Consider the following 14,966-nt stretch of genomic DNA (forward strand, 5'->3'; position numbering starts at 1 on the left):
AAAGCGCTCCCACATTGCAGCAGATTCATGCAACTCGGGGTGACCCTCCGAATTACGAATAATGACGCAAGGAACGCGCAAGGCCGCAAGCGACGAATTGCTCCGGACAATTGGCCGAAAGGAATACGGGGTGGACATTCGTCCCTAGGCCAATCGGAAATTCAAGAAAGGGAAATGCTGTTCTTTAATTGGGCTGCAGAGAATCATTTGTATTTAGAAGGTATATAACCTCTCGTAAATGCAGTGTAAATAGAGCAGGAGGCGCATTTAACATGCTCTTCTCTCAGATGTCGTAGTCGTCTCATCCCCAAGGTGCCAGAAGATAACGAGTTCGTCTTCATTCCCCATGTCGGCAGCATCTATCTGCTGCTCCACCAGCAAGGCGAACGAGAAAGAAGAGAAGGGGAGAATGTGACTCATAGGTATAGGGGAAGTCAGATCCAAAAGTCTTAAAATGCAAAACAAAGGCACACCCCAAGGATCTATAATATCGCCACTATTCTTCAATGTTGCAATGATAAATCCGGCAAAAAGAACTCCAGCAAATACCCAACATCCATCATACGCTATATGCGGATGATATAGCCATATGGGCTACCAAAGGCTCATTGGACCAAAAGAAAGAAGCTTTTCAAGAGGCGGCGAACTCCGTAGAAACCCTCGCCAGAGACAGCCGCCTCCGGTGTGCTCCAGAGAAGTTTATAAATAATTAGGATCCATAACAGTAGACACGAAAGACTGGGAGACCTAAATGCCATGCTGGAGGGACAAAAAATGAAAGAGGTCCCACTAATTAGAATGCTCGGACTGTGGATAAAAAGCAACCTAAAGGCCAACTACTCTATGCCCTGAAGCTGTCAGGATACTGCACCTCTTTCGACGCATTTCGCAGAGGTCTGGTGGTGGGTGTTCTCGCATGGCATGCAGCCTGCAGTTCGATCTTTCTTGCAACTTCGGCTAAATAACAAGCTGGGAGCGTGATTAAGGAATGTAGACTTTTAGAAGACATGGAAGGGTGCGCATTTAGTGTGAGACGAGTTTCCATTTGAAATGTATTTCTTGGGGGTTGTGGAAGAAAGAATGAGTCAGTAAAATGTTAACGAGAGTTCAGCTGCGCTTGCACACGGGTTTATATCGCCTACGAGCTGAGAATGGTGGTCCAGTTGGTTTGACATGTTTATAAGATACAAACAAATAAATCAAGTGGGTTAAGTGAGGCCCACAAACCGAATATTCGAGCTGTACCTGCGACTGAAGTATGCCTCAAAAAAGCCGCTCATATGCACAAAGAACGACGCGCGTGCAAAAGTTCCTCACCGCGAAAACGCCCGCCGAGGGGCACACAATCACGCACAACAGCAAAGAAAAAATGCCGATGTCGATGACGAGATTTAGGAAAGATCCAGCAATCTTGCAATATCAGCTAGCCTAAGTGAGTACTGACGCGAAATTTCAAAGCTGAGATATGTAAAAAGCTTCCTTTGTATGTGGTTATATCTCCCACGAAGTTTCAACCTTAAGCGTTCAGTATCTTATTTCCCATGTATGTTAATTTCAACATACATCAGAAAGCTCAGAAGGGATACCCTTCCAGAATTGGAATCAGCATGAAGTGATGAGCGCCTTGCCCCCAAACTTCCGACGTCAGGGCTTCCGTGACGTAGCCAACGTGCTGGCTCCTGCTGGCGCGCGCTGCTGTGCCTTGTGCATCCGGTCACAGTTTTAGGACAGAAGTCACACCAAACGGGCGAGTACGGCCCAAACCAGTCAGGACGTATGCGCGTGCACGTCCAGACCGACCGTGGCGCGACGAGAACAGCACGATGACACAATCGCGCTTCTGTCACGGCGGCCGCCTCGGTGGTGTCCGTTTGGTCGAAAAGCAAAACTGAAACGAATAAACGACGCGGTAAATTATTTACACTGCGATTGATAATCTAATGTGCCATTATATGATAACTGGGCTAGTAGGCACCCATGGCAGCGAAAAATACATATCACGAAAATTTCGGGTCAGCACTCCTTTGAGCTGCGTATCCGTTCTTTCCACACTTAGATAATTAATTGGACAGTCTGCGTGTGGCACCAACGTTTCCGATATGCACGTTCTAATAAGAAAGAGCGTACGAACACATTCTGTGGTGAAACGGTGGGCATAGACGTTTGAACTGTGATGGCTCAGCCATGGTGAGCATCATTGGGTTACGGAATTACAGTTCAGTGCCCAGATCATGCAAGATAATGCCGTGTCACCACCCCATCGCTACTGTGACGATAGGAATGAGGAGGATTACCGGCTGTTTTGCAGTCTACATGCATGACGGTGGCGAAAGGTTCAGGAAAAAAAAAAGAAACATTTAGAGAATTCTTAGATAATGCTTACCATTGCCACGTTGCCTGCCCGCTTGTCGTCATTGTGAGTATTTATACTCAGGGTAGGCTATGAGTAGCCAAAAGGGCGTCACACGGTTGGCCCGTTTTTGCGTCTGTTGATTCGTGTTCGTGTTTCCATCCCTGTTTTCTGGATTTTAGATTTCTGTGTTCGTTCTTTTTTTTTTTTTTGAGGGGCCGGTGTATATGATGTATATTTATGACTTTGTTACTCCCTTTTTACACTTTCATTTTTTATTTCTTTTTGTTTTCGAATATTCCGGCCGTTCGACCACTGACCTCTACTTACGCTATTACTACGATTAGATATGTTACTACTGCAAAGTATGCATGTCTGCGCGAATGCAGGGCGTTACATGGTTGGGTATGGGGGTTACTCGGCCAAAGGTGCTATGCATTATAATTCCGATGATCGTACTTCCCTAAAGCTCAGTCACGGTGGCATTCCTGTCGCAATTAAACGGGGCCGGCTAACACGGTTTGCCGCTGCGGACGTTGGAGGCGGGATTGTTTTCTACTTACCGCTATGGCTGCTCTTCGACGAGGGCGAAAAAAAAAAAAAAAAAACTGGCGAAGCTTGCACTAAGTCGCGCAAGGCTTGAACCATAGCGAAGATGCAGGATTTCTTTCCACGTGAGCACTGAAGGACACATCACCACGCATGTGTACAAGTGTAATACCCCTGCTACACTGGGGTCCAAATGCCATTTGAACCAAATGTCATTTGACTCAAATGGGTTGCTTCAAATACCATTCAGAATCCGCCGTGCTACACTACAATTTCGATGGCATTTGAAAGCTTTCACAACTGTTCGATGTGCTGTAGTGGCGCTGTTGTTGCCCCGTTCCGTTTTCGTACACTAATACAACAATCAAACTTAGGAGCAGTGCGAGGCAGTAAAATGATATCAAATTAGAAGAGACACCAGTTTTGACTCTAAATATGGCTGTCTTGCGTTGTTTTTGTTTGTTTTTTGCAACTGACCCACTGGTTTTGAGAGTATGAAAATTAAATATGTTGATTTCGTATTTTAAGTAAATAAACAGGGAACAAAGTTTCACAAACAACAATATTTTGTTCGTTTTACGTACGGAAGTATTATATTTTTTATTGCCGATCCAAGACGCTGCGTCCGAGAGTGCTGGAAATGGCATTTGAAATCTTAAATGTCTCTCTCGGTGCTCATTTGGCTCAAATGTCATTTGAGCCAAATGGCATTTAAAAACCTAGTGTAGCAGCACAACTTGGCATTTGAGCCAAATGACATGTGGTTCAAATGACATTTAGACCCCAGTGTAGCAGGGGTATAAAATTGTTTATTTACATGTTCCGTCGTTGCTTTGCACTGTGCTTGTAGTAGTCATGGTCGTATGCATCGATGTCGCCGTGTTCCTCATGCCAAGCATTACATGCGCGGTAGCGCTTGACGACAGCTAGAGCGCAGCGGCGGCGTTCCTGGGGTCGCGTCGAGGTTCCGTGGAACAGGTGTTGTGCCAGCTGTGGCGTTGTTGGTTGCTAGGCAACGCGGGGCGCTCCTCGAGGTTCTCGCCAGACTTTTCTTTTTTTTCCTTTTTTGCTAACGCCACTTTTTGTTTTGCTAAAGCACGTGCCGGGGACACTCGGCAGTCGCCGCGAGACATGCGCTCACGAGCGCTCGGCATTTTCTTGGTATTTTGAAGGCGTTACGCGCCACACACTGCGGCCGCCTACAACAGCTCCGCTGTTAAAATTCGAATCCCCTCCGTCTAATGACGACGATGGTTGAGACGCGAAGCTTTCTTGGGTGCCAAAATTAAATAGCGAAGTGCCAAGGTCAAAGCCGGTGCAGTCAAAGTCACAATGGTGCAATCTGGTGCAATCGGTGCAATCGGTGCAGAACGGTGCAGACTGCTGCAGTCGTATAGACATCGGCTTCATAACGCAAGCGACCCAGGTTCGATTCCGATCGCAGGGCACGTTTTTTTTTCTTGTGTCATCATCGTCATCATCATCATCATCGTCGTCGTCGTCGCCCTCGCCGTCGTGTGCTATTTCATTGTGTAAAGTTGGCTTTCCTGAAGTGCGTTTTCGGTACGACACCGCCATCAGTGAGAATAAGAAAGCTTCGCTTTAAAGCGAAAGCGTCCGAATGTTTCGGAGTTCGGAGTTTCTTTATTTGACCACAAAGCAGCGCGTGCTCATACAAAGGAAATTACAAAACAGAAATGTCAACAGCGCAATGTGGTGTGGAAAATGAGGAGAAAGCTGCGCACATGCAGCTTGACAAAGCCCCACCTTCCAGAAAAAACAACAACAACAACAACAAAAAACAAGAAATCTCTTGTAGGAGATTTTAAGCGCATGTTAAATACTCCCGTATCAGTACAAACTAATCCGGACGCCTGCGCTATGACGCTTGGCCCAGGCGTGTCATTAACGCGTTAAACCCCACATTCGAATTTCTTAATATGGGTGAACCGTGACGTCACAGCATCAGAGTCCAATCAGAGAGATACAGAAACGCGGCTCATGTGTGGTAGGTAACGTGGCATCTTTGCGTAGCGAATCTAGAACGGAGGGGCAATTCTAAATTGCTGAGTCATAACGACCTCGCATAATTGTAACGCAAAGTGGGGTCAGGGGCATCTCGAGCTGGAAGGGGGCCTTTATTGTTGCTATCATTTCTTACCCTGGTATTCTGAGTTCCTGCTCCACTCGAGCCTCCGGTCGAGGAGATCCTTGAAATCGATTTCCCCATGCATAAGCATTGCGGAATCCTCCCCTCACCCGAGTGAAGGGAGTCAATTGAGTGGAGGAGGGACTCAGAATACGGCCCTTAGTCTAGCAACAGTGACTCGTCAAAGGTCCCGATGGCCACAACTCTTGGCCGACATGACACCTCATTAAAACTTCACCGCGGAGTAAATCGGCAGCCGACGAGAGCGAATAAGCATCCACCGTTACTCAACGAGCTCCCAGTTTCGTAAGACTCTATTGCGCAAGACAAAGCGGTCTGTGGTTGTGTAACTTTCGACGCTTGCAAAACACGGCCGATTCGGGGCAGCACATACTGCAGCGACCCAGACGGGCAGTCCTCGCCTTGCGCAAGAGACTCCCCTGCGCTCTGAGTTTCTATCCAGCCTGCGGCTTGCGCCACACGTAAAACTCCCGAAAACCTAGTTTCGCCATATAGACGCAGCGTCGGGGAGAGCCGTTTTCGTCAAGCAACAAATATTTGTATTCGTGTCGATTATTCGGTTGAAATTGTGGAGCAACCGCGGATGAGTTTTGTGGCGTAATTGCACGTGCATTGCTGCGTAAAGGAGGCACGAAATTTCGAAAGAATCCGCGACAGTGTGAAACAATATAGACTTTGGAACACTAAATTACTGGCCCAGACTCCCATGTATGCATAGAGCATTTAGTTTTCGAGGAAAAAGAGAGCGCTTCTTGCTCAAGCACACAGTTTTGAAGGTGTTGTGGTAAATTACAGCTCGAATGTCATTATTTGCTTTCCTGCTACACTGTTGCCCCTTACAAGGTGTGCGTAAGACCTCCTAAAGTGATTGGATAGTAAAGTAAGTTTTGTCCCTGCATCCTATTCGGCCGAGCAAGACGCGTGTTAAACCTGCAACTTTTTTTTTCTTGTTTCAGTTGGCTGGCTCAATTATTATGCTATTTATGTGCTCAGTTAATGGGATATGCTCTCTGCTATTTATTGGTCCGTTTGTGAAATTTATTGACGGGCTGATTGACTCACTATTTGGTTGATTGAATAATTGATTTACTGATTGACGACTGATTCATTTGTTGTTTGACTGACTAATTAATTGAGTACCTTATTGAGCGATTCAGACTGAGTGATTGAGCGATCCACGGATTAACTAACTTAAAGACTGATTCACTGACGGTTTGTTTAAGTGATTCATTCACCTACTGAGGGCGATTGATTGACTGGTTGATCGACTGGTTGACTGGTTGATTGAAGGCTTACTGACTGATCGAATGGCAAGAATTGGTTTTTAGGCTGGACGGACTAGCTATTGATTACTTGATTAATGGGTTGTTTGATGACTGATTGAATGAGCAATATTTAATAAATGCTCGAGGAAATTATTTATTGATTTACTGACCGGATGACTGATTGAGTCATGAATTGATTAATTGATTCAAAATTGTATCATATATGACTGGGTTACACATATTTTCATTTATTGTAATTTAAAACCAGCAATTGATTACCTGATTGACTGATTGATTGATTGATTGATTGATTGATTGATTTTTTGGGTATAGGATTCATTCATTGCCTTCATTAGCAGTTTTACAGAATGCTGCTTTAATTACTGACTGGAACTGCTTTGCGGAGTTACCGGCTAATTACTTAAGGGTCAGTAGGCAATTTTATTTAATTATGTATTTACTCCTTGATTGATGGATTCCCTCGTTGATTGCGATATTAAAAGGGGGCTTTGCTTGCTTGTTCATTTTGTAGCGTGAGCTACACTGGCCGAGGTTGAGCAGTTTCGCGTGGCTCCTGGAGAACCATGCTGCACATGCAAGAGGAGCAGTGACGTCTCACGGCGCACAGCTGGCGCGCCGGAGCCACCACCGCCGCTACTGGACTGGACTGGACTGGACTGGACTGGATTGGATTGGATTGGATTGGATTGGACTGGACTGGACTGGACTGGACTGGACTGGACTGGACTGGACTGGAGTGGATTGGATTGAATTGGAAATTGTTTTAGCAGCAATAAGAATGATATTCAGCTAATCCTAGACCACCAGGAAACTTAAGAATAACGCTGAGAACTACCTAAGAATGCTTTAACTGGACTGGACTGGATTGGATTGGATTGGATTGGATTGGACTGGACTGGACTGGACTGGATTGGATTGGATTGGATTGAATTGGATTGGAAATTGTTTTAGCAGCAATAAGAATGATATTCAGCTAATCCTAGACGACCAGGAAACTTAAGAATAACGCTAAGAACTACCTAAGAATGCTTTAACTCGAAAGGTTTTTCAAAGAGTTGCGTCTCTCGTGGTTCCAGTCCTTGTGTGACTCGTTTATTTCCTTCCGCTCTCCCTGTGTGGAGGGTACGTCGAAACTTCACTCTTGTCTAGTGTCGTCCGGCGCCTCGGGCGGCGGTAGTACACGCGAATATATATGAAAGCGTAAACACAAGGCGACAACTGTGTGCGTGTAGCCTCTGTCACTATGACCACCGATCCCGATATTTAAATGAGTGCGCACCCTTGTTGAAAATTCTGTGCGGCATCAAATTTGCTGTTCACCCGGCTCCACAAAGTTAATGATTCGTGCTTTTTTAACAGCGTAGCTGTTTAAGGTTGAGCTAAGTCCGGTAGCGTTAGCAAAAAAAATACAAAGAAAAAAATTCACAGCATATCCACGGGGTGAATGATGATGAGTGGGCGAAGCTCCTGAGGGGAAATCATCGGTAAAACCGCGACTCTTCAGTGAAAGTTCGCCCACTACATCTGTGTCCGAACGTAACGTCTAGAAAGTCTCGCTTAAACCGCGCGTCGGCACCTTGGGGCTGAGCTCGCCTGATGCGTTTTGCAGACGCCTCACGAGCTCTCACTGCATCGGGGTCTGCCTGCCGATACGCGCGCTTTCTCGCCGCTTCCCGTTCTCTGACGTTTTGGAGATCCTCTTCGCGCCGCAGCCGTACCGCTTCGCGTACGGCAGGGTCCTCGCGCCGTTGCCGTGACGCTTGGGCCTCTCGTTCTCGAACGCTGGGATCTTGGCGGCGTCGTCGCGCAGCCAGACGACACGCTTCGGCCTCCCGCTCTCGTACGGCAGGATCTTGGCGGCGGCGTCGCGCAGCTTCACGGAGCGCTTCTACCTCGCGGGCTCGCACATCTGCAGCCTTATCCATCGGGCGACTCCGAGCGCGCGCCAACAGCGAACGGATTTTATTACAACGCTCCCCGCCATCTAGTAAACAATCCAAGAACTAAACTAGAGGTAGCCACGACATCTAGTAAACAATCCAAGGGCATCTTTTCATCATATACAAGTACCGCCATCTAGTAAACAATCCAAGAACTAAACTAGAGGTGGCTACATACATACGTCGAGGATGGACAGACCCACGCCCTAAGGAGCTTCGCCCCTAAAAAAACTCATTCGGCACGAGGTGTCCGGCACTACCTTCGCGCAGCTGCGTAGGCGGAGCCAGGTCTCGCCTAGCTACGACGTCATTGCCGCTACGTCGGCGGCACACACAATGCCCCATGACTCCGCGCCGAGCACATCGTTTACACTCCCGCAAAAGATTGGCCAGCCGAAGATTTTTAGAACTCCCGAGGAAGAAGAAGCACAGCGCGAACGCCGTCGTGTCGGCGCTCAAGAACAAGTGAGACGCCTACGATGCAACCTCGAGTATCGCGCCGAAGCCGCCGCGCCTAAACGGCAGCGAAGAGCGGAAGATCCCGGGTACTGCGGTTGTGGTCTGGAGCGGAATCGCCGGCGAAACGACCTCGGACTTCGAGAACTTCCAACGTCAAGCCAGCAAATTTATGGGTGGCGCAAACGGCCGGTTCGCCTCTGCCGTCAACACTAGCCTAGCATACCAAGAACATCGCGAAATCTAACAAGCAAGTTTTAGCAAAACCGGAAGAAGCTAGGTCCATTCCCAGCTCCGCTGTTCTCCAGCCTTGCACCGCCATGGTGCAAGCTGCGCCAGGGATAGAGAGGGATGGATGGATGGATGGGAAACTTTATTTGGTCCTGCAAGCAGTGATAATTAACCACTAAGCGGGCCACTCCCAAGTCGGGACCGAAAGGCCAGGCCTCACAGCCACGTCGTGAGCCTGCTGGACAGCCCAGAATTGATCGTCCAGGTCCGGACTGCGAAGCGCAGCCTCCCACCTGGACGCGTCCACGATAGCCGGGTCTTCAATTCACTCGCAGGACCAGAACACGTGTTCCAGTGTGGCTAAATCACCACAGTCCATGCAATAAGGCTCCGTATACGTCTCAGGATAAAACATGATGAGCCTCCGCGGGCAAGGATAGGTGCCAGCCTGCAGTAAGCGTAATGTTTGGGCCCCGCCCCGTGGAAAGCATCCCTAGTCCGGGATTCCTTGGCTTCGACTGGCTGTCCTTTCCCGGGTCACCAGGGTGAGCTGTTCATCCGAATATAAGCTGCTCTAATTTTTTTTAATGTTTAGTTCTAGTTCTGAGGAGCATCCACTTTGACCTTGAGCGGCACGTGTCGCCGTTTCCGCCTCTGGTTGCTATTGCGGTTGGGTCGTTCTCACATGGGGTCCCGCGGATTCCAGGCGGTCCGCGAGGCCGTTTCAGGGGCCCGCAAAGCCCTCCTGAACTCTCCCGCTCTCCTTTTTTTCTCCTTTTCGCCAAACCTTGCTGGCTGTGCATGAAGGTCGCTTTTCCGCATGACTTGTGCGTTTAACTTCTCCGCGTAGCACATATTTCTAACGTTAGCTTTTCGCACAACACGCCAGCTACGCGAAAAAACCAGACACACGAAGGCTGCATAGAGGTGTTGGGGTGACTTCTAACTGCAAGAGCAAGTTAAAGCAAAGCTTGCGCATCGCCACGGATGCGCAAGTTCACCTTTTGACCGCAGACACCCCCCCCGCGACACATTCCTCGAAGCACATCGCGTGATTATCCGCGCTCGCTTTCGGCGCTGCGCACAAGGCCCCGTTTTCAGTCCTTCTGCTCAACCATAAGCGGCAGCGGCCACGGTGGTTGTCGCCAGTCAGCTGATCGGCAGCCGACCACCCCGCAGCGTCCCACGCATGCGCCGCTTGGCCGTCTCGGGCTACGTGACTCGTCTTGCACCGCGTTCGCCGTGAAATAGGAACGCTGCGTTCGCCGTGAAATAGGAACGCTGCGTTCGCCGTGAGAAAAACCAAGGCCGGGCCTCCATCTGTGAGCGTTTGCACGGGACCTAACTGTTTTGAGCCGTGGTCGGCAGCACAGCTACATCAAAGGTTAATCAAGCGAAACCAACACTCAACCAGACTAGGCCAAGCTTTTTCTTTGCATATCCAAGCATAGCTGGGCTAAGCCATGGCCATTTTTGTTTGACAATTTGACAAGTATCAACACAGTTTATCGTGGGATCCGCCATCCATTTTGAAAGCCCATAAGGGGTCGTTGGCGCACATATGGTTGCGAACCGCTGCGGTAGAGGTTCGTGCAGCTTGCTGTGATGGCGGCAGTTCCACGAACGTATGGGAAACGCGCAGGAATCACAGAAATTAGCCTAGTAACGCATTCACGGTTAAAAAAACGCTCCATTCAACCGTTCCGAACGCACTTTCGCGCAGACGGGTGCACCTTCGGATACATACGCCTCCCGCTTAGGCGTGTCGTGCCCATTATAAAATGGGGAACATCGCACACGCCTACGAACCTGGCTTTTCCTCTTTAAGAAAGTTAGTGAGAGGAAGCCCACTCCACGAAAGGTGGCTAGCTGGACGGAGCTGGTTACGTGAAGGCTAAATCTGGCGCTGAAATTTGAAAACAATACTACGGTACGTCTGGGTTCACGATGGTAATTCATGAAGTATTTTAAACAAAGATGGGCAGCATTACTTTTATACCGTGACAGCAATCAAGTCAGTCGCATTGTGGGAAAACAAGGGTTTGTGAGCGTACTGAGAACCGACCAGACAGACAGTAGTTGTAGCAGTACCAATATTTGATTTGATTGTTGGGTTTAACGCGCCGACGCAACCCAGGCGATGAGGCGCGCCGTAGTGGAGGGCTCCGGATTAATTTTGACCACCTGGGGATCTTTAACGTGCGTCGAAATCGCGTACACACTGGCATTTTTGCTTTTCGCCTCCATTAGAACAGCGGCCGCCGCCGCCGGGAATCGCACCTGTGTCCTCGTGCTCAGCAGCACAATTGTAGTAGTAGTAATAGTAGTAGTAGTTGTAGTAGTAGTAGTAGTAGTAGTAGTAATTGTAATAGTACTAGTAGTTGTAGTTGTAGTAGTAGTAGTAGTAGTAGTAGTAGTAGTAGTAGTAGTGGTAGTGGTAGTGGTAGTAGTTGTAGTAGTAGTAGTTGTTGTTGTAGTAGTAGGAGTACTAATGAACACTTATTGACGTAAGTTTGAGGGTACGGGTGTGAGTTCAGTCTCCTTAGTCCAGGAGGCCGCGAGCCCGCGCTGCTTCCAGGGCTCTAGCCACGAGAACTTGGCGTTGTTCCGGCGATCATTTAGCGAGCGCGGTCTCCCATTGCCCAAGGGTGAGGCTTCGTGTGGAGGAGGCGGGGGGGGGGGGTAGGCAGTGCTGGCATAATAGGTTGTAGAGGGAGGAGAAATGTGTGTGAGAATAGGGTGGTTGTAATATATGCCGGTTGGGAGCCTGCGCCAGGTGCATGCCCTCTACATGGATAGGGAAGGGGGAGCGTATCGCCTACTATGATTCATGCACTAAAAACGATTTAATAACCTTTTGTTCGCACCCACAGATATCGAGTACGAAACCGCAAAGAAGACTTACACCGCAAGACAAAGTTTGGGCTGCTTTACTGGGAATTTCAGTTATCGAGCTCGGCTCAAAAACCTGCGTGATTATGGCATATAGCTTCGGCCTTGTAGGACCTCATAGCTCGCCTGTTGTGACAGGGTAGACGCAGAGGGTTGTAGGCAAGGTTTAAATGCTTGAAAAAAATTGTAATATCATTATATTAATTGAGATTTTACTTAATATATTGTGTGTCCTAAGGCTGGCGTGAAGAGTGTTGCCCACGTCATAACCGCGCCTCGGAAAACGTGTCTTAATCAGTGTAATGGGACGCAAGGAATTACTCAACGCGAATAGTATAAAGAGGCTAGTGAGGGGGAGAAACGGACGTCTCTAATAAATTCTGAATGGGTCAGTCCTTATAAATGGCAGGGCCGAGTTGAAACGGAAGAAAATTTCAGGTTATGTTATCGCTAGGACGACTTGAAGGCTGAATCCAGAGGGGCGGTGCATTGAAGACACACAGACGATTAATTCCGTTTCACCTCCTTTTTTGCCGAATCCTTCGTCTACCACCGACGTACCTTTGTTCAATTAGCCATTCATTTATTCGTCTAAATTAGGTTGATCAGTTGGTACATCCCCCATATTTCACTTATCAATCCCCTCTTGAAGCACTCAGTCATCCGCTAGAATCGTTAGTCACCCACCTTAAACCATTGTAATTCACTTTGATTCCCACTAATTCACTCTGCTCGCTTCGCTCCATTCTGCCGCTCTCTTTCTCCATCTGCTGTGTACCGTCGTTGGCTGTCATTTTTGGCTACTGCCGAGTTGAAGCGCATGCTATGGAATGCTTTGTGCCATGGAACGCCTCGCGCAAGGCGTTTTTATGGATTGGCGACCGGTTTTCGCTCAACCTCGTTGAACCTCGACAGGTCGATGAGACATATAAGGCTAGCTGTCGCCTTAATGAACACCGGTGACGATGTTTCGATTGCATGAGATCTACAGACCATAGATTTAATCTCTTATTTTCACGCAAAGAAGCTCGCAAAGCTGGCAAAGAAGCCGGACACCGTGCAGGCTCTCATCATAGTGGTAGACTTTATTGCGCATCGAGTGTACCCAACCTGCAACCCTAAAGGCCGAGACCCCTCGTATTAGGCACAAATACATCACCTCCGGAAGATGATGGGTGTAACATTGAGGGACAAGAAGAGAGCGGAGTGGGTCAGGGAACAAACGAGTGTTAAGGACATATTAGTAGAAATTACGAAGAGGAAATGCACGTGGGCACGGCATGTAATGCGAAGGCACATAACCGTTGGTCATGAGGGGTAACAGAGTGAATATTTAGAAAAGGCAAGCGTAGCAGGGGGCGGCAGAAAGTTAGGTGGGCAGGCGAGATCAAGAAGTTTGCGGGGATGACTTGGTCGCAGTTTGCACAGGACTGGGATAATTGGAGATTAATGGGAGATGCCTTTGTGCTGCAGTGGGCGTAGATTGGCTGATGATGATGATGAGGATGATGACGATGATGACGATGACATCACCTCACGCTGGAAACAGAAATTAACACTTCAACGAGAATTGATTGATTGATTGTAGGATTTTAACGCGCCGACGCAGCGCAGGCGATGAGGCGCGCCGTAGTGGAGGGCTCCGGATTAATTTTGACCACCTGGGGATCTTTAACGTGCGCCGAAATTTCGTACACACGGGCGTTTTTCCTTTTCGCCTCCATCAGAAAAGCGGCCGCCGCGGCCGGGAATCGAACCCGCGACCTCGTGCTCAGCAGCGCAACGATAGCCACTGAGCCACCGCGGCGGGTACTTCAACGAGAATTAGCGAGAGTGCACAGCCAGATTCCACCCCTGACCTCACATTCACGCTACACATAGGGAGAACCACTTGGAATGCACCAGACACATCTATAGGTAGCGGTTACTATATAATACAGACTGTACTGACCCCGACAAACAAAATCACACACAATCGCAGAAAACCCTTACACACAGGCAGGACTTCTGAGACATCTGAGCATTGAGAATATTGCAGGCATAAATCTATGGGTCGAATAGCTCTTGAAAGATGTAAAAGACGCCACAAAAAATCAGTATCCGGAAATACCCTCCGAAGCTGTTGACTCACATTGTAACCACCTGCAGTGAGCCTATAGCATACAAAGATTATGGCGAAAAAACAAAATCAGCCGCAAACTCAGAATTAAACTATCAAAACTGGTTAGGGACATAGAAAGGCATCAACACGCTTATCTCAAGATCAATGGGACCAAATCTGCGATGAAATTAAAGGAAACGCGTGCATAGGGAAAACATGCCAGCTCATCAGACGTCTGCTTGACTCAGATTCAGACCACACCCAACCTGACGGAAGAACACGGACTGACTAAAATAATTCAACCTTCCAGGCGCTGACGGAGACTTGATATAACAAGTCAGCAAATCCCACCTCTCCCCTGGAACTTCAAATCCCCTTCCCCAGTACAGAAGGCAAAGAAATCCGCTAATGGACAGGGAAATAAACGAGGCCAAGGTACGCGGGAAAACAACTTCGCTCAGGGTCGGCCTCTGGCCCCAACCCAATAACCAACAACATGTTGAAGAATCCGATTACTAACATCACGAGTTTTTTCAACAAGTGTTGAAGAAAAGGCATCATCCCTCATGCATGGAAACACGCAAAAGTGGCGTTTATTCTGAAACAGGGCAAATCTTTAAATCTGGAACATCTACGACCAATCTATTTAACCTCATGCTTGCGAAAGCTAATGAAACATATCTTAGAAAGATTGAGAAAGCACATCCAAGACACACAGCAGCCCCCATCAACAATGATAGGCTTCAGAGCAGGACTGTCTACGCAAAATATTTTGCTCCGGCTATCTCATGACAATATGACCCCTTCAGGTATACTCAGACGCGGCGGAAATCACCAGATCTAGCTAAGGTTTCGATAATGTAACCAACGCTGCCATTATCGAAGGGCTAGAGTCAGCCAACCCCCGAAGCCGCAAATACAACTGCACCAGGAACTTCCTTACAAATAGGACTGCAGTATTCAACATACATATGAAGCGTCACCTCTATCA

The sequence above is a fragment of the Haemaphysalis longicornis genome, unplaced genomic scaffold, assembly GCF_048455015.1.
Source record: "Haemaphysalis longicornis isolate Haplotype H1 unplaced genomic scaffold, Haemaphysalis longicornis Haplotype H1 scaffold_4, whole genome shotgun sequence".
Lineage (NCBI taxonomy): Eukaryota > Metazoa > Arthropoda > Arachnida > Ixodida > Ixodidae > Haemaphysalis > Haemaphysalis longicornis.